The sequence below is a fragment of the Stegostoma tigrinum genome, chromosome 17 (assembly GCF_030684315.1).
Source record: "Stegostoma tigrinum isolate sSteTig4 chromosome 17, sSteTig4.hap1, whole genome shotgun sequence".
NCBI classification, from domain to species: Eukaryota; Metazoa; Chordata; class Chondrichthyes; order Orectolobiformes; family Stegostomatidae; genus Stegostoma; species Stegostoma tigrinum.
The window spans coordinates 48,041,095-48,064,448 of record NC_081370.1 but is presented as its reverse complement, the minus strand read 5'-3'; the positions used below and the strand labels follow the sequence as shown (position 1 = coordinate 48,064,448).

The following is a 23,354-nucleotide window of genomic DNA, read 5'->3' as shown; positions in this document are numbered from 1 at the left end:
GACAAGTTAACTCTGCAAGCAAATTTATAGCAGTGACAGCCCCTTGCCCTGCCTATGCACTATCCTATGAGTTATTTTAGCAGCACTCTGGAATTTGAAGATATTTCATTTTCTCCAGCAGCAATCTTCGTGCAGATCTGTGTTTTGGAGAATAATAATGCCTTCCTCTGCGTACTAGATCAGTTAATGGTCATTGTGCTTTGAAAAATAAAATCCTGACATACCTGAGCAGATACTGACCATCTTTCATGTTACAAACATGGCATAGGGCAGCACGGTGGCTCAGTGGTTAACAATGCTACCTCATAGTCCTGGGGACTGGGATTTGATCCCATCCTCAGGTGACTGTCTGTGTGGAGTTTGCACATTCTCCCCATGTCTGTGTGGGATTCCTTCAAATGCCCCGGTTTCTTCTCACAGCTCAAGGATTTGCTTGCTAAATGGATTGACGATCCTATAGCTCCCAGAGGTGGGTGGATTAGCCATGGGGAATGCAGGAGTACAGGGAATAAGATTGGGGGAATAGCCTGGCTGGGATTCTCTGTATAGATGGGTCTGGGTGGCATGGAGGCCTGGTATGGGCTGAAGGGTCTGCTTCTGCACTGAAGGGATTCTATGATTCAAACATTGGTATTGTAATCAATGCCAGACTGATGATTTTCCTTTCGCATGTTTGGGCTTCCCACACTGAAGACTTTTTTGGCGTAGTTTTCTGCCTGTTGCTCATTCCGAATCCTTCTCTTAAATGTCAGAGACAGCTCTGCTTTGTCCAACTAGCTTCCTATTTTATTTCTGCAGCTTGTGTTCTGGGCACCTCTACCTTTCCCCAGTCTCTCTCTGATCTGTGAAACTTTCCAGACCCTCATCTACCTTGTTTATTGCTCTTTGTCTTAACTCATAGTTAATCAGCCAACATTGCCAGCTGTCTGGCCCCCAATCCCCATGTTGCTGTGCATGTGTCTTGATTGGAAAGGAAGTTAAACTATTTAAACTCCTGAAAGAGAGCTTTCAATTTTTTTTTGTAGGGCCCATTCCAAGTCAGCAATTTTGGACAATTTTGTTGTGTCTGTATGCAGTGATCACTAGCACAGTCGTAGTGAGTGAGAAGGATTGGACACTAGTCCATCGAGAGTGACAGTCACTGGAATCCAGTGGGAGTGAAGGTGTACATATCGTAAGGTCAAATGAGACTCTTCAGCCATGATTACTGTCAATCTAGGTGCAGCTGTTCCAAAGTTGAAAACCATGAAGCGAGTGGAAGGAAAAGAAAATGCCGAAAATTCTCTTCCTTACTAAGCATTTCAGCAACCTCATGTCCGAGATCTGAGCAGGTACCCAAGGACTGGAAAAAGAAAACAAGTGGACAGTTTTCTGAAGCAGACAATTTAAATTGAGGATGGAAAGGACAAAAAAAATCAATGCTTTCTGTCAACATCTCATTGTATCGGATTTTTTCTACAAAAAGAAATGGAATTGTGGAAGTAATGTAGCAAAGTAGCATGACTAATGTTGGTGTAGATCACTATTATATTGATGCTTCATCTATATATACATATATATATATATATATTTATATATATATATGTATGTGTGTATATATATATATATATATATATATATGTAAATATCAGAATCATTTTGCAGTGATCATGATTTAGTATTTATACAGATAAGTGAGGCAGTCAATTATTCCATTTGCCATTCTACATAAAAATGAGTTTAATGTCATTTGTTTTGTAAACTGCAAATGTTTTAATCAGCTCAGCAGCATGTCAGCAAACTCTCAGACAATTGTGCACATAAATTTTAACTAATGCATGAATAATAACACCTGGGGTGTGCTCAAAGTGTCAACCTTGACTCAGTGGTAGCGGCTCACCTCTGAGTCAGAAGGTGGTGTGAAATTTGCGTATTCACCCAGGCTGACACTTCACAGCAGCTCTGAGGAAGTGTTGAATTTTGGAAGTACTCATTTTCATATAATGTGTCAAACTGAAGCCCCATGGTTGTTAAAGGTCCACAATATGCTTCAAAGATAAACAAAATTCTGGCAATACCATCAGTAATGTTTATCTCTCAATCAAACATCAAAAGCAGCTTATTTGTCATTTCCTTCATTGCTGTTTCTGAAGTCTTGCTGTGTGTAACTTGGCTGCTGCATTTCCCGCATATTAACTGTAATTACACTTTAAAGATCCTTAATTAGCTGAGAAACATTTTGGGGCACTAAAGGGTCATCAAAGGCATTATGTGAATGTAAGTTTTAATTGATATTAAAGTAATTCAGTCTAATAAGACCTTTAAAAAAATATTCATAGGAAGTGTGCAGTGTTGACTGAACCAGCATTTGTGGCCCATCTGATATTGGTCAAAACAAGCCATCGAAGGGTCTAGGCCCGAAATGTCAGCTGTTGTGCTCCTGAGATGCTGCTTGGCCTGCTGTGTTCATCCAGCTTCACACTTTGTTATCTTCTTAAACGTTTGATGTCCATCAGATGTATCCAAATTCACAGTTTAACTGTTAAGAAGGGAGGTCCAGACTCTTAAGCCCAGCAACAGAGGGGAAAGTGACTTAATTCCATATTATGATGGTTTGGAGGGCAATTTGTAGCAGGTGGTGTTCTCATGCATTTGCTGCCCTTAATCTTACAGGTGACAGAGATCCTAGCTTTCTAAGGTGTGCCACTGAGAATCACAGTCGAGGGAGTGAACATATAATTTTCCAGTTAGATAGGCTGCATTGCATTATTGATATATAGATATTATTGATCTTCCTGAGTGTTGTGGAGCTGCACACATCCAGGCAAGTAAAGAGTTTGCACTTACACAGTTGATTTTACATTATTGACAGTGTTTGGGAAGTCAGGAGGTGAGTTGCTGCTTCTGACCAGCTCTTGAAGCCATTGTTTACATATGGCTGTCAGTTTGTGATCTTGGGTTATTGATGATGGGGGATTGGCAATTGAATCTGAGGGGAAATGAATGGATTCTCTATAATTGATTCTTAAATAATATTGTGATTCATGTTTGGCGTAGGGAGAAATATCAAAGTGGAGTCTTCAGTTTTGTGCTGAGGAGTACAAGCAATCTTTATTTAGAGTACTTTTATAACCAAAGCTCTGCATAGCCACAACCTGACATCCCAACTCCCGTACTCAATACACTAACCAATAAAGACAAGTGTATCAAACCCTGCCTTCATGATCCTATCCACCTGCAAATCTACCTTCAAGGAACTATGAATCTGCACCGTGAGACCTCCTTGCTCAGTAACACACCCCAGGGCCCTACTATTAAGTATATAAGTCTTGCCCTGGTTTGCCTTTTCAAAATGCAATATGTCATATTTATCTAAATTAAACTCCATCTGCAACTCTTAGGCCTATCTGCCCACCTGATCAAGGTCCCATCGTACTCTGAGATAGCCTCCTTCAAATTTCACTACACCACCAATTTTTGTGTCATCTGCAAACTTACTTCACCATACCTCCTATGATCATATCCAAATCATTTCTATAATTCCTGAACAGCGATGTGAGGAAAAAAAAACTAAATTTACCATCATTATCCATAGCTCCAAACTATAACAATCATCTAAAGCCATATGTTGCCACAGCAACGTGGACATCTCTGAGATGAGTAGCTCAGTTGGCTGAAAAGCAACACGGGCAAGGTTGATGTCAATGGTCAGGGGTAAGTTTCCATTTTTGACTTGGACCTGAGGTGGAGAGTGTGGCACTGTTTCCTTTGGATAGAGGTCTAAAGAAGACCTTGGTCTTGTAATTGAATTGCTGCTTAGATATTTCTCAGTAATTGTTATATCAAATACGTGCAAACAACTAATTGAGCTTTGTAAACATCATACAACATTTCTTGCTGTTGACAGCTGTTCAAATGAGGGATTTGGGGTGAGGGCTTGGGGGGGGGGGGTGCGGGGGGGGGGGGGCAGAAAGAATATTCAGTCGGAAGTTTGGAAGTCAGATCTCCCAGGCAATCTTAAGGGCAGCTTGACTCAGGTGCAATTTTGACTTGACATCTTGAACGTGAAATGGACATGAGTTTTTCCACCGTGCCAACCTGGAAGATAAGTGGAATTTGGCTGGAACTCATGAAAGGTAATTTTTTCAGCCTTTTATGAAATTCTCCTCCAGATTCAGGCGAAGAGAATAGCCCTCAGAGCCTATCTTACCAGTTGTTAAGAATTTTTAGGCAATCTCAGGTCAGCAAACGTTTGCTATCTGATCCAACTAACCTTCCGCAGGACTGAGTAGGTAAGTCAACTTGTCGCAAAATTAAGCCAAGGGTGAAGAATATATTGGATTTCATTTTTGTTCTGCTGAACACTGGTTCCAATGTAAAACTGAGATCAATTTTTTTTAAAAATCTGTTATCGTCTCACTCTTGCTTTTAGCATAAGCTTATTCTTCCTTTCCCTTTCACCAGGATTTGCAACTTATTTTTCCCTAAAAAATCTTCCTTCAGTGAATGATTGAGTGCTTTAAATCTAATGGAGGTTTGGAGCCTCAATAAATTGCAGTAAATTTCCAGCATAAAATATTCATGTGATACCAGCCTAACTACAGTTTATAATAAATGTGGACATAACTTTACATGCGTACAGCCTTATAAAGCCAAGAATCGGTTAATATCTTCTTTCAGTGAATGATTGCTTTTTACACAAGTATTTTTCCACAAAATGTGCACATATGTCATAATAGAAGACTTCTGAATCCAAATTTGAACAGATTTTTATCTTGAGACCTCAATATAGAGAAATAATATTAAACTAACCTCGGGTCAGAAAATTTTTACATGGTCTCTTTGACAGGCATCTTTCAGATTAATAGTGTCTAATGTAACTGTCAACCTATTAGGTTTATGTCCAAGCATTATTTTTAAAGAACGGCAGTAGTTCAAGAAGATCAGGAATCTAAATGCCATTTAAATCGAACTGTGCCACAATATTCAACAGGGTCATAGCTTTTATATGTCTTCAGAGCCAACCAACATCAGTTAATGGTTGAGGTAGATTATTGCCACTCTTTTAAAAGAATGCCAATCAAGTTAAACAGCCCTGGTCAAACACTGTAACAAGCATAAAATTTAACACTCCTTAAATAAAATGGAAAATTATAAAAGTCAAACTCACATTCTCCAGGGCAATAATGCATGCTTATTCCTCTGGTGCCCAATCATCTTTAGCGGCCCTTATTGTATCACTAGATACCGCATACCCCCCCATCCCTCCAACCATTGACACACATGCTTGGAATCTAAGCTCAAAGTGGAGGCAGACAGTCTGGTACTGTGACTCCCTCCATGATCCACTGCTGGGATTTTGGCAAGGCAAAGGCACACCCAGGAGTAACCTTTCTGATCTGCCATCCCAACCCTGAACCCTCCCACATGGGATGCCCATACTTCAAGAGCATGGGGCTGAAGTGCAACCAAAAACTTTAAAGGAGCTTGTTTCAAAAAAAAGCTTAACAGAGGCTGAAAATGAAAAACATTCAAGGTAAACATGGAATACTGTTTCCCCCAGACCACCTCAGCCTCATGAAGCTTGGTACCCGATGGACTTATATCATCTATTATGACATGGACTGCTGAATGCAATACCCTCAAATCCTGCCCTTTAAATATTTACTAAACATGTTGTTCAGAGATTTTACACACCTCAGCAGTAGGTGGCACCTGAACCTGTGCCTCTTGGCCTAGAGATTGCACCACTAAAGCCTTCATTTTCCCTTCTATATTGTGTTTAAAGACCACTTTGGTTAACAGTAGTAGAGAACAAGAAGTAGAACAGCAAAATGTAGTTTATTTCCTGAGATCAATCATTAGAAGCCACATTATCTAGTTTCTATTACTCACAAAGACGATCAGGTGCCAAAGCTGACACATCCTAACCAATTATGATCTTCAGATGTAACGCTTGATTCGATACACAAAGACTGTGCTACATCATCAGATTGGTTTGAGCCGAAAATAGTCTCCAACATTAACTGGTTCAGAGCCATTATCTTACACTATAACAACATGAAGTTGCAGACGAGCTTGCAGAGCCAGTGGGTTTTCGTCACTCTGTGAGGTAACATTGTCAGTGCACTTCCGGTGAAGTGTTAGTATTCTGTCCAACTTGTTACTTTAAATGCCTCAGTTTGTTTCTGTTCCTCAATGGTTTATACACAGGATCTAATTCAATGTATTTGTTGATGGAGCTCCAGTTGGAATATCAGGCCTCCAGGATTTCCCTGGCATGTCTCTGTTTGGCTTGTGCAATTATGAATGTGTTGTCCCAGTTGAATACTTGTCCCTCTTTATCCATGTATTGAGACCAGTGAGAATTGGTGGCTAGTTAGTGCCTGTGTATCTTTACTGTCAGTTTTCTTCCAGCTTGGCCTATGTAATGTTTCTCGCAATCCCTGCATGGTATTTTGTATTTTACATAAGTTTTATTGGTTGTGGGTATGGGATCCTGTACATTTGTCAGCACCTGTCACAGGGTGGTTGTTGGTTTGTGAGTTACCCTGATACCTAGGGGTCTGAGTAGTCTTTTGGCCATCTCTCTTACCTCTGAGCCAGACACAACATGACCAGACTCACTAATCACCCTACCGTACATCAGAGACATTTCAGAGATGACTACAAGACTACTCAGACCCCTAGGTATCGGGGTAACCCACAAAACAACAACCACCCTACAACAGCTACTGACAAATGTAAAGGATCCCATACCCAAAACTGGTGTAATATATAAAATAACATGCGAGGGCTGTGAGAAAACCAGAAGAAAACTGACAATATGGATATATGAACACCAACTAGCTACCAAGAGACACGACCAATTCTCACTTGTCTTACTACACACAGACAACAAGGGCATGAATTCAACTGGGACAACATACCCATAATCGCACAAGACAAACAGAGACACACTGGGGAATTCCTGAAGGCCTGGAATTCGAACTGGAACTCCATCAACAAACACTTTGAAATAGATCTGTGTACAAACCGCCAAGAAACAAAACCAGCAGTAATACCAACCACCCCAACAAACCGAGGCATATAAATGACAGATGGGATAGAACACCAGCACTTCACCGGAGGCGCACCGACGATGTTACCTAGTGGGGGGATGAAACATTTGCAGCCAAACTCACTGGCTCAGCAAGCAAGTCTACAACTCATCCACAAACTGAGCTACAAATCTTCTTGAAAGCTTTAAACCGTAACAACCTCTTTGATGTTAAATATCTTTTTTTGTATTTTTAAATTTACGCACATGGAAGCGGTACACAAGAGATGATCCATGTTGAATATACTTAACTGGCATAATCATGATTTGAATTTCATAGAAACTGGGATCAGCAGTAGATCATTCAAATCTTTCAAACCTGCTCTGCCATCCATTCGGATCATGGCTGATCCTCCATCTCAATATTATGCTTCCGCTTTCTCCACATACCCCGTGCTGTGTTTAAGTTCAAGAAGTTTAACTGTCTCTTCCTTGAATTTTCTTTGATATGGTTTCCAGAGCCTTCTCTGTGTTCTTCAATATCTTAGTTCATTTTCTGCCTCTTGATCAAACGTTTTCTGTCCTGTTTTGCTGGATTCTGAATTGTTCCTAATTGTCAGGCTCACTTCTTTCTGTCACAATTTTATCCGTCTCCTGTTTTGACCTAATACTGTCCCTTTTTTAATAAGACATGGGTGAGCTACTTTTTGTCTTTCATTCTTATGGTCAGACAGTAGTGTCTAATTGTAATTGATGAGCACGTCTTTAAATGTGAACCATTGCTTCTTTACATTCTTTTTACTCATATTAAAAGAAAATAACACTCAGCAAAGTGCATTTTTCCCATTTCTACAGCTTTATCTGCAGTGGCGCAGAATTTGTAGTTTGAAAAAAAAAAGAAATGTGCCACGTTCACCATTATTCAAGATTAAATGTACATTAGCCTTCAATGTGCACAGTTACTGCTGAAATCAGAGGTTTTGCAATAATTATCCAGTAAACACATCAGCAAAGGTTAGAGTTTCTTTATATTTTTTTCAATCCTGTTGGAGGTAACAAACATTTGATTAGAGTTTTAAAGCCTATGATAAAATGACAGAACTCCACAAGAGGATTTGGAACCAGTCAGGACTGCAGATGCTGGAAGCTATAGTCAATAAATGTGGAGCTGGAAATGCTCAGCAGGTCAGACAGCATCCTGGGAGCAGGAAAGTCAACATTTTGGGCCGAAACCCTTTCTGAGGCTCAAAGTTAATAGCTGAATCATGCATAGCACTCAGAACAAACAAAATGGTTTATGTCACAAATGGATATTAATATATATGATCTTTCAACCATTATGAAGGCATGGTTACTAAGAAATCAAAGTTGGGTACTGAATGATCAAGGGTAGGTGAACTTCTGAAAGGACAGGCAGGAAGGGAAGGGTGAAGAGGTAGCTTTGTTAGTACAGGATGGAATAAGTATGATAGCCAAAATTGATCTACATTGAATACACGTGAAGGGAAGTCAGATATAACAAGTGGAAGAAAACACTGGTGCACTTGTCTATATATCTCCTTATATGCACTGAAATGTTCCAATTGGACAATGAGCAAAAATTTGAACTGAAGAGTCAGTTGTAGGAATTCCACGTAACAAGAGTTCAGGATTCTAGATAGCTGTAGCTACAGCAAAGTAAGTGATCAAGTTATTGAAGGTCAGAATTGGAGCAGTGCAGACTTCATGAAAGCTCTGGAGCTGGATAATGTAAAGTCCAACGTTTTAGTCAAAACATTTTGCTGCTATGTTAAATATATCAAAACATAATAGATTACTGATGAGATGTTCAAAACCTGGGCTTAGAGATGGCAATTCCTTGTTCTTTTTTTTTTGTTTTTTGAGATATTTGCCTGTTATTTTTGATGGGATTCTAACATTAAGGACTGCCATCAAATAGGTTTGCTTTACTAGTATTAGGAACAACTTGTAAAATGAATAAAACAATACTCAACAGATTAGTTAGAAATATAATTGTGTTGTAGTTTATATTACACTTCTAAGCTAATGAAGATTAGTTTGGCACAATTCACTTCATTATTTTAGTTTCGAAACTAATGTGTTAAGTGGCTAAATGAATTTAAATTGCAATAACATGACCAGAGCATTTCCATAAAACCAACATTTTAGAAAAGTCTGTATTTTTCATTACCTACAAATCTCCAAACTTCATTGCAAGGTGACAGAGTTGATGCAAATTCCGTTTTTGCTGCACAGCTAACAAGCAATTTTTAAATTCTTATATTTGAAAGAAAAATATTTTCTTCTATCTTTTAGTATGTACTACTGAAAAAAAATAAGTTTGACATGATAACTTGTCTTTTCCTTCACACTCAGGTCTTCCCACAGCCAAAAGAGGTGTTCGATATTGCCGTTATTTAAAAAGTTGTTATGACATTACCTGCCATTGAAAATCTGAAGTTTCCACCTACGCTTGAAGGAAGCAGCCATTACAAGGAGTAAAGGTACGACTGAGAAGAGATATGAATCACATTGAATTTTTAAGAGAAAATATATTGTGTTTCTTGGTTGTTAGCAGTGGCTCCTTGAGCATTTTCTGTGAAAGATCAACTCCTGGAACTGTTTTTCTCATTATGTAGCTCATTTGTCAACTTATCAGAATCTTCACATTTTATACTGTCATTGCATACAAGAACACAGCAAAACAAACTTTTGGAAACTTAGGTAAGGGCTGGCAGCTATTTGGTATCTCTCTCATGCAATATTATGGGAAATAAAATTATGTGAATTACTATGCGTTTGGGAAAGTCAATGCTTAGTTTGGTTCCTGCCAACTCACTGGCACTGATCCACACAGAAATATAAGGACCAGAGTTTTGCAAACAGTGTCAAAGTGATGTCACTTACAACTGATTTCAAAGAAAGCTGCCTACCAAGGATCTAGCCCCCTCCAGGTGATAGATTTCCCATTACTGACATTCATTTGAATCTGTTGCCAAGCCAAGTTGATTTCCACATGCTAAGAACGGTAACATCATTGAGCAGGATAAGAAGCCAATCACATTGCAGTATTCTCACAGACAGTGAAGAAAGAGTTAAATGTTTTTGTTTGAAACACTGTTAGATTAGAATTATACTCACAAACAACTGAAATAAATAGCCTTTAAATAAAAAATGATTTACTGAATTAAATAACACTGGAATTTTTGATTCTGAGTTTTTGTTTCCTATTAGCAAAACTTGGCTTACATATACGTTCAATTTGTTTTCTAGAACCAGTGAGACCATTTAGAAATCACAAAGACTTAGTTTTTAACATTAAAAATGCAGTTATACATCATTAAAGAGGCGTAACATTTGGGCTTTTAAGAATATTGTTACAGAGTAAAAGGAAAGCTAGTAACTGTTCAGTGATTCCTAAAGACTGCTGGCTTTAACAATACAGCACTGCTGCAGCAAACAACCATTGTCACCATTTTTTCAGATCCAATGTTGAAGAATACTAAGGTCCCCGATGTCTTCTGTTGAAATTTAAAGTTTTTATTCCATTCATAATATGCTGATCTTGAATCCTCTTTGCCGTTGTCTTTGAATGTTACAAGGATTTGTTCAATCATAAACAATGCAACATATTATAAACTGTGAAGTAACAGCTAATTGTTAGCCTTACAATAAAAAAGCTGTGTTGTCATCAAAATACTCCAAACTGCTTGCAATTTTTTTTTCAACTTTTTCAGCAGGAGAAAATATAGTAAGCAGATTGGAACCATTGCATGGAATCTGGAAATATCAATACAAGACATTCAATAATAAAGTTACAAAACATTGTGATTGTTCATTAGTTGCAAAAATACTGTGGCATCAAGGAATCATTGGCTGCACTGCTCATATAATGAAACATACATTGGTTATAAGTATTTCCTTGAAAGGGGAAATGAGCAAAATATTAATTAAACGTAGCGGCTTAGTTCTGTAAAGATTAAATAGTATACGGATAAATTCTGAAATTTTATTTTTAATACGCACCGCTGCAGTGACACATTTTTAAGAGCTAATGGTAAAGCTAATGGTGCCAATTTCATGCTATTAAGCCCTTTAATAGGCCTGGCAACTGTTCTCCTGGCAGAAAACCAGCCTACAAAGCAAAACTACTTTTTTTTTTCATTTTTATCGAAAATGGATTTGTAATAATTGTTAAATGTTTTCAACATTATGTTTCTTTCATGTAGAGAAAGACAAAATAGCATAATTAGTTGGGTGATAAAATTCTCAGTGTTGGTGACGAAAATGTATCTTCTTTTCACTTCAATGAAAAAAATGTAAAATTTTCAATAGGAAGGAAAATATATCTGCTGAAAGACAATTTTGCTGATCAATTGCAGCAGGGGTTTTTAATTTGGGTGATTCTCAGCTGGAAACAGAAGGGAGCTCAAAATGACGCCAATTAGGTGGCAATTTATTGGAATAGGTGAAATTTTATGTTGTTTAACAAGATTTATTCAATCAATCTATAAATTTATTAACTTATAGCTTTATCTTGATGAAGTTTAGTCAGTACAAACTGACAGTTGCTTTTTTTTTGTATTTATTGATCCATGTTCTTTAGCTGGTGATCTCCTCCCAGTGATGTATTCAATAACTTCAAAATGTATTACATTTCTTCAATGTGATATTAATTTTTAAGTGCTCAGTGGCTTAGAACTGAGCTTCAAGGATAAATGAACTAATTAATACTGTCGAGTCCATGGCCCTGAAAGAATATGTTGAATATAGAAAAGCTGTGTATAATCTTGGTAGTATTTGATGTGGTTATGGAAACCAGGGAGGAACAAGAGAAAGCACTGAAGGTACCCTCCTCCCTGAATTATTCAGAGCCGCCAATTATGATCTTCTGTTAGTATTTCAGTTAAAGCTCTTCATCTTCTAGTTTCCAATGTCATTTAATGGCTTTGAAGAATGAAGGGTAATATGTATGACAAAGTAGCTCTTGTGAGACAACAAGGAATAAGAGTAGGTGTCAGTCAAATTATCAATCTTTAAATCAAAAGACGAGAGTAATATCTACTAGTGGGAGTGTGACAGTCTAAACCTGTTGTATAGAGATTACAAGTATATTTGCAAGAAGTAAAATAAACATGCATTTAATTATGGTTGAATATTTGTCACAAAGAATTTGTTTCATCTTGTGACCATGGTAGGGAGTAACTTCTGAAATGTTGATGACACTGTGCTGAATTTGCATGAGTGAAGACAATAAAGCAACGAACATTCCTAGAGCAAACAATGCTTCATTTTAACTTTTGTTAAATACAACACTGTTCATACAACATTCTTGGAAAGACATCACAATTTGTGTACATTGCATCCATCTGTGATTCTATTCTATCATGAGAAGCACTTGATTACTGAAGAATGTTTGACACTTTCAAACCACAGGCATTTCCATCATAGAACATTAACAGAAACTATTTCTGAACAGTGGCAAATAAGCACATAAGAGTGTCATGCATGCCATAGAATATCAGAGCATGGGTCCAGTGTAGCAATGCCAAACATGGCCAATTGCCATGATGAGTGAAATCAACTGAAACTAACCTACCAGAGATACTGGGAACTGTAGATGCTGGAGAATCCGAGATAACAAATGTGGAGCTGGATGAACACAGCAGGCCGAGCAGCATCCTATTGCCGTTTGGACACTTGGTGACCATCTGACTGAAAAGTGCTGATGCATTCCTTCTGTCTCTACTCCCCATTTGCAAAACGTGTATGGCAAGGTGTAAAGAAGAGACAATAACACAAAAGCAGAATCTCATAACCAATCTTATTTGATTTGTTATTGGAGACTTAAATTCTTTAAAAAGAAAATCTGCCTAACTAGTCTTTCATTTTTTTTTCCTATATTTCCCTTTCTATGTCTGCTTTGACAATGAATTCAACTACTGTCCACTTCATTCTCAGTTCTAACATTGTTAATTGAGGAATTCTGTTAGGGTGTGAGCAAACTTTGTTGTGTGCTTTGATCACCAGATCCCAGATCCTCTGTCCCTCATGCCATGTTATCACTTATATTTTCACAACAACTTGCTATAAAAAGTACATAACAATGTAAACATACAATGGCAAACATCTGATTCATTCAAAGAACAGATTATGACAAACTGAGGGGGAAATAGTGCTTTTATTAACTTGATTCCTTCAGCTTATGTTTTGCTTCTGTTAGTGATTAAACATGGGATGGTGAAGTGTTAATGTCATGAAATGTAGTTCAGGACCTAAGGTTAATGGTCTAGGAGTGTAGGTTTGAATCTATGATATGCGATGAAATTTGGGTTCATTAAAATTTTGGAATTAAATACCAAGCTTAACACCAACAGTGAAGCCTCAACTGATTGTCATAAAAAGTCATCTGGTTCACTAATCACCTTTAGAGAAAGAAATCTGCCATCCTTATCTGGATTGGCCTGACCTGCAAGGTGGTTGGCAGTTAACTGCCCTCTGGACAATTAGGTATGAGCAATAAACACTGATCCAACTAGTGTCACCTAAACCCCAAGAATTATTCTGCACTTCTCTTACATTTCTCAACAATTCTTGCATTTCATGCTTGTAGACTCCTGATTTATCATTATTTTTATTAATGTGAAATGGCAACTAACCAAATGAAAAACAATTAAATATAAGTTTTGATATCTCAATTTTGTAACCGGATTGGCAATAAAAAAATGAAATAGCTTGATATTAGTTATGGACTGATATTGGATTTCATAATGCAATTTTTTCAAGCATTTAATTTCCGTCCATAGCTACTGTTTATAGTGTTTTTCCCCTCTTCTGGTCTTTAAAACCATATCTTGAATTTGTTCATCACATTAAATTCAATTTTGATGGACATAAGATTGATAGAAATGAAAGAAGTGATGGACAGTTTTAGTATCATAATGAATAAGCCATCAGCTCTATCAAATTACTGCCTAGAGGACTGAATTAAAAACGCTCCCAAAGCATTGTGATCAAATGGTTGGCCAGACTGTTTAGAAAGATTTCTTTTTTTCTTGCTGTTCATACAATATTTTATCCAGTAGCTCTCTCCACTTTATCGGCCAACCCTAATTTTCCGCTCATTCAGTGGAGGTGATAGACTGGTGGTATTATTGCTGGATTGTTGATCCAGAGATCCAGGTAATGTTCCAGGGACCTGGATTTGAATCTGGCCTGACAGATGGTGGAATCTGAATTCAATAAATATCTGAAATGAAGAGTCCAGTGGTGCCGTGAATCCATTGACAATTGTTGGAAAAAAAAACATCTGGTTCACTAATGTCCTTTAGGGAAGGAAACAGCCACTTTTAACTGGCCTACATGTGATTCCAGACCCACAGCAATGTGGTTGATTCTTAACTGCCCTCTGGGCATTTGGAAATGTGCAATACATGCTGCCTGGACACTCAAATACTGGTTATTAGACTAGGCTGGATTGAAGTTCATAAGGAGAAGGTGTTAGCAATTCTAGGAAGTGTGAAAATAGATAAGTCCCTATGGTCCAGATGGGATTTATCTGAGGGTTCTCTGGGAAGCCAGGGAGGAGATTGCAGAGCCTTTGGCTTTGATCTTTATGTCGTCATTGTCTATAGGAATAGTGCCAGAAGACTGGAGGATAGGAACTGTTGTCCCCTTGTTCAAGAAGGGGAGTAGAGACCAGTGAGCCTTACTTCGGTTATGGGTAAAGTGTTGGAGAGGATTATGAGAGATAGGATTTATAATCATCTAGAAAGGAATAATTTGATTAATGATAGTCAACACGGTTTTGTGGAGGGTCGGTCGTGCCTCACAAACCTTATTGACCTCTTTGAGAAGGTGACCAAACAGGTGGATGAGGGTAAAGCGGTTGATGTGGTGTATATGGATTTCAGTAAAGCATTTGATAAGGCTCCCCACAGTAAGCTATTGAAGAAAATTCAGAGGCATGGGATTGAAGATGATTTAGCTGTTTGGATCAGAGATTGGGTAGCTGTAAGAAGACAGAGGGTGGTGGTTGATGGGAAATGTTCATCCTGGAGTTCAGTTACAAGTAGTGTACCGCAAGGATCTGTTTTGGGGCCACTGCTGTTTGTCATTTTTATAAATGACCTGGATGAGGGCATAGAAGGATGGGTTAGTAAATTTGCCGATAACACTAAAGCCGGTGGAGTTGTGGATAGAGTTGAAGGATGTTGCAGGTTGCAGAGGGACATAGATAAGCTGCAGAGCTGGACTAAGAAGTGGTAAATGGAGTTTAATGTGGAAAAGTGTGAGGTGATTCACTTTGGAAGGAGAAACAGGAATACAGAGTACTGGGCCAATGGTAAGACTCTTGGGAGTGTGGATGAGAAGAGAGATCTTGGTGTCCATGTGCATAGATCCCCGAAAGTTGCCACCTTGATTGATAGGGTTGTTAAGAAGGCGTACGGTGTGTTAGGTTTTATTGGTAGAGGGATTGAGTTTTGGAGCCATGAGGTCATGTTGCAGCTGTACAAAACTCTGGTGCGGCTGCACTTGGGGTATTGCATACAGTTCTGGTCGCCGCATTATAGGAAGGATGTGGAAGCATTGGAAAGGGTGCAGACCAAGGTGTTTCCTGGTATGGAGGGAAGGTCTTATGTGGAAAAGCTGAGGGACTTGAGGCTGTTTTCGTTAGAGAGAAGGTTACGATGTGACTTAATAGAAACATGCAAGATGATCAGAGGATTAGATAGGGTGGACAGTGGGAGCCTTTTTCCTCGGATGGTGATGGCTAGCATGAGGGGACATAGCTTTAAATTGAGTGCTGATAGTTATAGGACAGATGTCAGAGAGTAGTAAGGGTGTGGAATGCCCTGCCTGCAACAGTAGTAGACTCACCAACTTTAAGGGCATTTAAATGGTCATTGGATAAACATATGGATGATAATGGAATAGTGTAGGTTAGATGGGCTTCAGATTGAATTCACAGGTCGGTGCAACATCGAGGGCTGAATGGCCTGGACTGCGCTGTAGTGTTCTATGTTCTATGTACTATCCCGTAAATGAATAAAGAAGTAAAGATACAGATGGTTTTCAAAGGTGACACTGAGCTTGAAGGAATGAGGGATGCAGCAGAGACACTTGAGCAGATGATTTCTATCCTGGTGACAAACAAATCCATGAACTGAGATCTTTTCACATCTTGCTAGTGGTGAGGGTAAAAATGGCTGGAAGTGGGGGCGTGTTGGTGAAGAATCAGGTGTGAGAAACATGGGAGAGTGGTCGATGAGGTAATGATGTATTCAGTGGTACCCAGGATATCCTAAGCAGTTTTGATGGAAAAGAATGAGCTGCTTGTAAAAATTCTGTAGCTGCAATGTACAGTATGACCTTGTCACATATGGACATAATTTTCAGCTTCACTGCAGTAATGCAATAGAGTGGCTTACTTGACAATTTTTCTTACTCTTTCACGGGACGTGGGCATCTTTAACAGGGACAGCATTTCCTTCCCATCCTGAGCTGACCTTGGATAAGTAGTGGCGAGCTACCTTATATAATGTCTATAGTCCGTGGGTGCAGATTCACCCACAGTGCTGCTAGGAAGGATTTTCCAGAATTTTGAAACAACAACACAAAAGGAACAATGTTAGATGTCCAAGTCAGGGTGGTACATGGTTGGGGGAGAAATGTGCAGTTTGCGGCGGTCCTTTGTAAACCTTGGATTTACCTGTCTCTGCAATAGATAGTGAGGCGGGGGATGTTGAAACGTGTCTTCAAAAGAGCCTTAGTGCATCATTGCAGTGCACCTTGTAAGTAGTACACACTGTGCCACTGTTCATCAGTGGCAGAGGGACTGAAAGTTTGAGGTTGCGGATGCTATATTGAAAAGTGCGCTGCTTCATTCTGAATACTTTTCTTTAACTGGTGGTTGAGCCAGAATTTATTGCACATTGTCAGGTGCCCTTGATGAGGTGGTGGTGAGCTGTCTTCTTGAAGCACTGCAGTTTATCTGGTGTATCCAATTGGGAAGGGAGGTCCAAGACTTTGACTCAGAGGCACAAATGGAATTGTAGTACAGTTTGAAGTTTGGATGTGTTTGGCTTGGAGGGAATCTTGCAGGTGGTGTTACCTTGTCCTTCTACATGGTGATAGTCATGGGTATTGAAGGTACTGCCTAAGAAGCTTTGAATTTCTGCAGCCTTGTAGATGGTGCACACTTCTGCTGCTAAGCGTTGATAATGGAGGGAATAGGCGTTTTTGGATGTGGTGGCAATCAGTTGGGTTCCATTGTCCTGGCTGCAAGCAAACTACTTGAGTAATGTTTGAGTCTATTCATCCTGGTGAGTGGGAAACATTCCATTGTACTCCTGACTGGTGACTTGTAGATAGTACACAGGCACTAGGGAGACAGGAGGCAAGTTACAGTCGTGAACCATTTTAACTCCCCCTCCCATTCTTTAGACGACATGTCCATCATGGGCCTCCTGCAGTGCCACAATGATGCCACCTGAAGGTTGCAGGAACAGCAACTCATATTCTGCTTGGGAACCCTGCAGCCCAATGGTATCAATGTGGACTTCACAAGCTTCAAAATCTCCCCTCCACCCCACTGCATCCCAAAATCAGCCCAGTTCGTCCCCTCCCCCCACTGCATCACTCAACCAGCCCAGCTCGTCCCCTCTTCCCACTGCATCCCAAAACCAGCCCAGCCTGTCTCTGCCTCCCTAACCTGTTCTTCCTCTCACCCATCCCTTCCTCCCACCTCAAGCCGCACCTCCATTTCCTACCTACTAACCTCATCCCACCTCCTTGACTTGTCCGTCTTCCCTGGACTGACCCATCCCCTCCCTATCTCCCCACCTATACTCTCCTCTCTACCTATCTTCTTTTCTCTCCATCTTCGGTCCGCCTCCCCCTCTCTCCCTATTTATTCCAGAACCCTCTCCCCATCCCCCTCTCTGATGAAGGGTCTAGGCCCGAAACGTAGGTTTTTGTGCTCCTGAGATGCTGCTTGGCCTGCTGTGTTCATCCAGCTGCACACTTTGTTATCTTGGTAAGTTACATGCTGCAGGTTTCCTTGTTTCTGATCTGCTCTGGTAGCCACAACACTTATGCCTCCACTGCATTTCAGTTTCTCATCAATGGTAACCCTCCAGGATCCAGGAAGTAGGCAATTCAGTGATGGTAATGCCATCAAATTTCAAAGGACAATGGTTAGGTTCTGTCTTGTTTGAAATGACCATTGCCTGGCGCTGAGGTGGTATGAACGTCACTTGCCATTCATCAGTCCAGGCTGAAATGGTGTTTAAATGTCTTGCTGCATGTTCATTTAAACTGCTTCATTTTTTGAGGAAGTACAAATGGTGGTTAACATTGTGTGATCAATAGGGAATACATGCACTTCTGACCTTATGTTGGAAGTAAATCCATCCTGTCCTTGTACCCTTCAGATCAATGGAACGAAAATCTGATGAGTTCTGTAATGGTCGTGATCTGCACTATCACATTGACCTCCAGATGGTGAAATTAAAACTTGTGTGATGAATCTTTCAGTAGGTGGTACAAGCATCTGATTGACTTACTTTTCAACCATGCATGTTATTTAATCAATTTAGTCTCATAGTTTTCTGCAATATATTCCCCAGGGTCTTTAAATTGTCTTCAGCGGAGATGGTAAACCATTTTTAAAATCAATAATATCAGCATATTTACTTTATGTGGGCTCATATTTCTCTTAAAAAGGTGGCAAAGATAATTTACAATGATGTGTTAAGTATTCCCAACCTAGTATCACACAATACAATTTCAAAGCCAAGGTTACTGAATTATTTTTTACAAGAATATCTTCATGAGTTTGCACTGGAAAAGATTATCTGTTGTAAGTACTGGAACATTTACAACTTTTACAAAGTGGCAGCATCATGCATTCCCGGTGCTATCCTTTTTAGTATTCACTTGTGCTTCAGTCTGCAATGTTCTGTTTAATTCACAGCCTGTCACTCAGGATGCTTCTGATGCAATGCACTACTGAATTTGTGTGTCTCTTGTGTAATGCACTGTTGTACCCATGGAGTTCTCCTGTGTAATGCAATGTTGAGTCAATGGAGTGTCTCTAGTGTAATGCACTGCTAAATCCCATAGAGCTGTCCTTTGTAATACATGTCACAGAGCTCCCTTGTCTGAGCGGTCTTCAGTTCTCACTGATTTGCAACCAACACTGCCCTCCAGATGTCTGCTGGTAAGGAAATTACTAAATTCTGTTAAATCTCTGACAGACATTAAATGATGTGAGGATTTTTTTTTCTTTATTTGGAGAATTAATAACACAAAGAGCCTCTTTATATAGTTATTGCAGTTTATTTCATGAAGGAGCATTACCATTAAGTATTGAGAGATCTGATTTATGTTTGCATTATTATTGTGATGGCGATTTTTTTTTCTTGATTAAAGTAAAGCTTAGTGTTTGCAAGACTATCACTAACAAGAAGCAGTCTACTTCATTTAAATTCCAAAAGAACAAATCTTCTACATAGATTAAATATTCTGAGTATCGTTCTAATTCCCAACTAACAGACTCTCAACTCCTGCGAGTTGATTCAACGAGTTCTTTAATATTAATATGCTCCACCTTTGGGAGTATCTGTCATTTGGGCAATGAAAAAGGTGACAGATCTCATTCAAATGCACATCCTTTCCAGCTGGAGACACCCCAATGTGTTCAATTATAACCATTTTTCATTTTAGGATCATCTAACTGTTTTGTGGTTGTTTTTTTGCACCATCTAGATTGCTTGAATGATGTCTATTTTGAGCTGAATATCTGACTTACAGAGATAATAATATCATATCTTTCCCACCTTATGGATAAAGGTGTGATTTTTTTTATATTTTGTTTTTCCACTTCACTGGAGTGGATCTTTTTGTGAAGTAGCTCTGCACTGCGATGATGACTCTTGTTGAGAAGAGTTATTAGGCATGTATATATAAAATGGGATGGAAATTAGGCAGGTTCTAGGCAAAAAATCTGTTCTAAATGATTACTGCCCAAGTCATGAAGGAGAAAATTACTTCCTATGTTTCAGATTTGTCAAGTGGCATCTTGAGTCTATCAGAGAGGGATTTATTCAATATTTAAAATCGAGTAGACTTCAGCAGTATTCCATCTTTCATTACTGTGAAAATAACCTTGTCAAATCATATGACCCGGTAAAAGAATCTGCATTTTAGGTATTCTTGTCTCATCCAAACTTGACAATACCCGATAAAGAGAAATCCCATTGAAAAAGGACATCTGTGCTAGGCTATGCCTGGCCTAAAAATGATACTTGATGTGGTTGGAAATACATTTGTTCTTTCTACATGTAGTTTTGTAGGAAATCTACAGCTGATGTTCGTGAGCTTCAGTGTGGCTCCATCTCATCTTTCAATTCCAGAAAAATCCACAAGCTAATAAAATTAAAATGATGATTGATGGGTGTGAAGGTGTGATGTGATTACTGATATTGAGTATTCATGGGCTATTGCTTTCCTTGACTTAATGTGTTGGGCTAGAAAATGACAAGCGTCATTAGTGCTGACGATTTTGGCATTTCACCACCGAACCTGCTGACATTGAATCTTTCACCTGTTGATCCAGTTCCTTTTAATGTATCCCTTTATTATTCTCACACCCTGTGTCTCTCCAGCTGGTGTGCACAACATTTTTCGCATAATCCATGATTCAGTTCAGTTCTGAGGAAGGGTCACTGGACCTGAAACGTTAACCCTCATCTTTTCTTTACAGATGCTGCTTAGCTTTTCCAGCAACTTCTGTTTTCACTCCTGATTTGCAGCATCCACAGTTCTTTTGGCTTTTATTCAGTTCAGTTTTTTGTTCCAATAGCTTTTGTTGTTGGTTTATGGTAGTTGCTGGGTGCTTCTTGTTTATAAGGAATCAGGCAAGAAGCAAATATCTTTTCAAATAAACATTTAAATTCTTGTAACAATATACATAATCACTAAATACAATGTCAGAGTCATTGCTGTTTTCCCCTTCTCTTCATTCTCATATGCCCTTAAGATTTTTAAAGTTTTGTACAAGCAGTGTGGGTGTGACTGGCTCAGAAAATATTTGTTGCCAATCTTTTATTGCCACTGAGAGTGTGATTGTGGTGAGCTGCCTTCTTGAACTGTTGTATTTCATTGGGGTTGGTCAGTGCACACAGCACTGTTAGCTGTTTAGAATAGAGGTGCAGCCTGTCAGTTCAAAGACAATCTAGTTTGAGACAGAAGTGAAGACATTTTTCTTTATGGGTGTAACATATTAACTACTCCGTCCGATGACTCCTTGCCCTCTCCCCTCAGATCTTTTTATTATTTTATCTACAGTCAACTAGTTAATCAATTAACTCCAATCACATGACTATGTTATATTAACAGATTCCCCTTGTCTCTTTTATATCTACAAAAATTAAACAATTTTTGAACAAGACTTGTGAAAATTAAATCTTTTTTCACATTCTGTATCTTACTGTATATCAACCGGTTGTAAAATTATTTTTCATAATCTATATTGTAACGTGGATACATGTTAATTAACTTATAAGCATTTCTGTAGCCATGGTGCCTTATTTTAAAACAGTTTTTGAGGCCTATCTTTAAAATTAATGTGATTATGTGCACACTGGTAAGGTTTTACAACTGAATAAATTAAACAAACTTCAATTTAGAATGGTAGAAGAGGTTTTTAAAACTTAGAGGAGACACCCAGAGCTTAGCGACAGATTTGAAAAAAAATGCAAACAGAAGGTGCTGGAGAAATCAACATGTTTGGCAGCACCTGTGGAGGAAGAAACTGCCCGATTTACATGCGATTGCTAGGGGTGGGAATCGGGGGGGGTGGGGGGAACTTACTAACGTGGTGGAGGCAAAAACTCTCATTACATTTAAGGAGTATTTATATTTGCATTTGCGATGCCAAGCCAAACGAGGCTATGGGCCAAGTGCTGGAAAATGGGAATAGAATAGTTAGCTGGTTGTTTTTGGCCAACATGAATACAATGGAGCTTTTGTGCTGCTCTAGATCTCTATGACTCTATGTCATGCCCCATGAGCAGCAACTCCCGCTCTGCAGATTTTGATATTGGCAAAGACTAGGCTCGCCACAACTTTGTGGCACAGATTGGACCAACTTATGGTACAGTTCAGGATTTTACTACAGCCCTTTGGAGCTCACCAACAGCATACAATGCAATGTCGCTGTCAATCCACCTTATGCATAGGGACCCATTTCATGCATTGGAATGGTCCGCATCTTAAGTTTCTTCACTTGGCTTTCTCAGTTTCACTCACTTTGGTCTTACACGGATGCTCGCTGCATCTCTGTCTTGCCTTAGCTTTTAGCACAGACAGAAAGGCAGGTTGCTTGTCTTGTATGTCAGCAATAATCAGCCAGAGAGGACATGTTGTCATGTGTCACCATGGTTTATCAATGTCACACATAAAGGATGTAACAGCAACATACATGACAAATCCACTGCATGTGCTTGAACCTTTCTCCAGTAAAGGGGGGCTGTAGTCAGTCCAGAGCTGGCCTGTCTTCATTCAGGAAAAGTAGTAAGATGTCCTAAGTTAGTGAGTCAGAAGTACATAGGGTTGAAAGAGTCAGTGACTTGGGGATGGAAGGGGAGAAGCCACTGAGAAAGTTGCTGCATGCAACATGATGTGTGATAGTCCATGAGCCTTGGAGGAAGATGGGTGCAATGGCAGGATAGAGTGAGTATGAGATAGCACAGAAAAATTGGTGGCAGTTACCATTGTGACGTACAGAGGTCATTAACATTCTGGCAGTATTGCTGTGCATTCCTCCATGCGATGTACACCACATTGATCTAAGCAGCTTCTACAGACTGGCAGCATTTGATGTGATTTGTGTTAATATTGTCACATGTGTCTAAGTGCAGTGAAAAGTTTTGTTTTGTGCGCAGTACAGGCAGATCATAACATACGAAGATCATAGTGAGATTGAACAGAGTGAGCAATACAGAGTTACAACTGCAAAGAAGGTGCACAAAAACAAGGTCAACATTAGAGTTGAAATTTCAGAGGTCCATTCAAAGGTCTAATAACAGCAGAGAAGAAACGAATCTTGAACCTGTTGGGATGTGTGTGTAGGCTTTTTTATCCTCTGCCTGTCGGAAGAGGTTTGGAAGAGATTATAACCAGAGTGACAGGGGCCTTTGATGATGTTGGCTGCCTTCCTGAGGCATCAAGAAGTGTAGGTAGTGTCAATGGATGGAAGGTTGGCTGGAATGATGGACTGGGATGTGTTAACAACTTGCTGTAGTTTCTTACAGTGCTGAGCAGAGCAGTT

The 23,354-nt window shown here is 39.3% G+C and overlaps 1 protein-coding gene across 9 annotated transcripts in view; it reads left to right on the top strand.

Annotated features, from left to right (window-relative positions):
* Positions 1 to 23,354, top strand: part of LOC125459529 (leucine-rich repeat-containing protein 4C-like) — a 966,049-nt gene that overhangs the window by 712,710 nt on the left and 229,985 nt on the right. For 8 of the 9 annotated variants that reach the window (XM_059652143.1, XM_048546069.2, XM_048546067.2 and 5 more), the window contains one exon: positions 9,395 to 9,522. The gene's annotated coding sequence lies outside the window, so the exon portion shown is untranslated. Of the gene's footprint in view, positions 1 to 7,212; positions 7,232 to 9,394; positions 9,523 to 23,354 lie in introns of those variants that run through there. The other variant, XM_059652147.1, reaches the window with a different exon arrangement.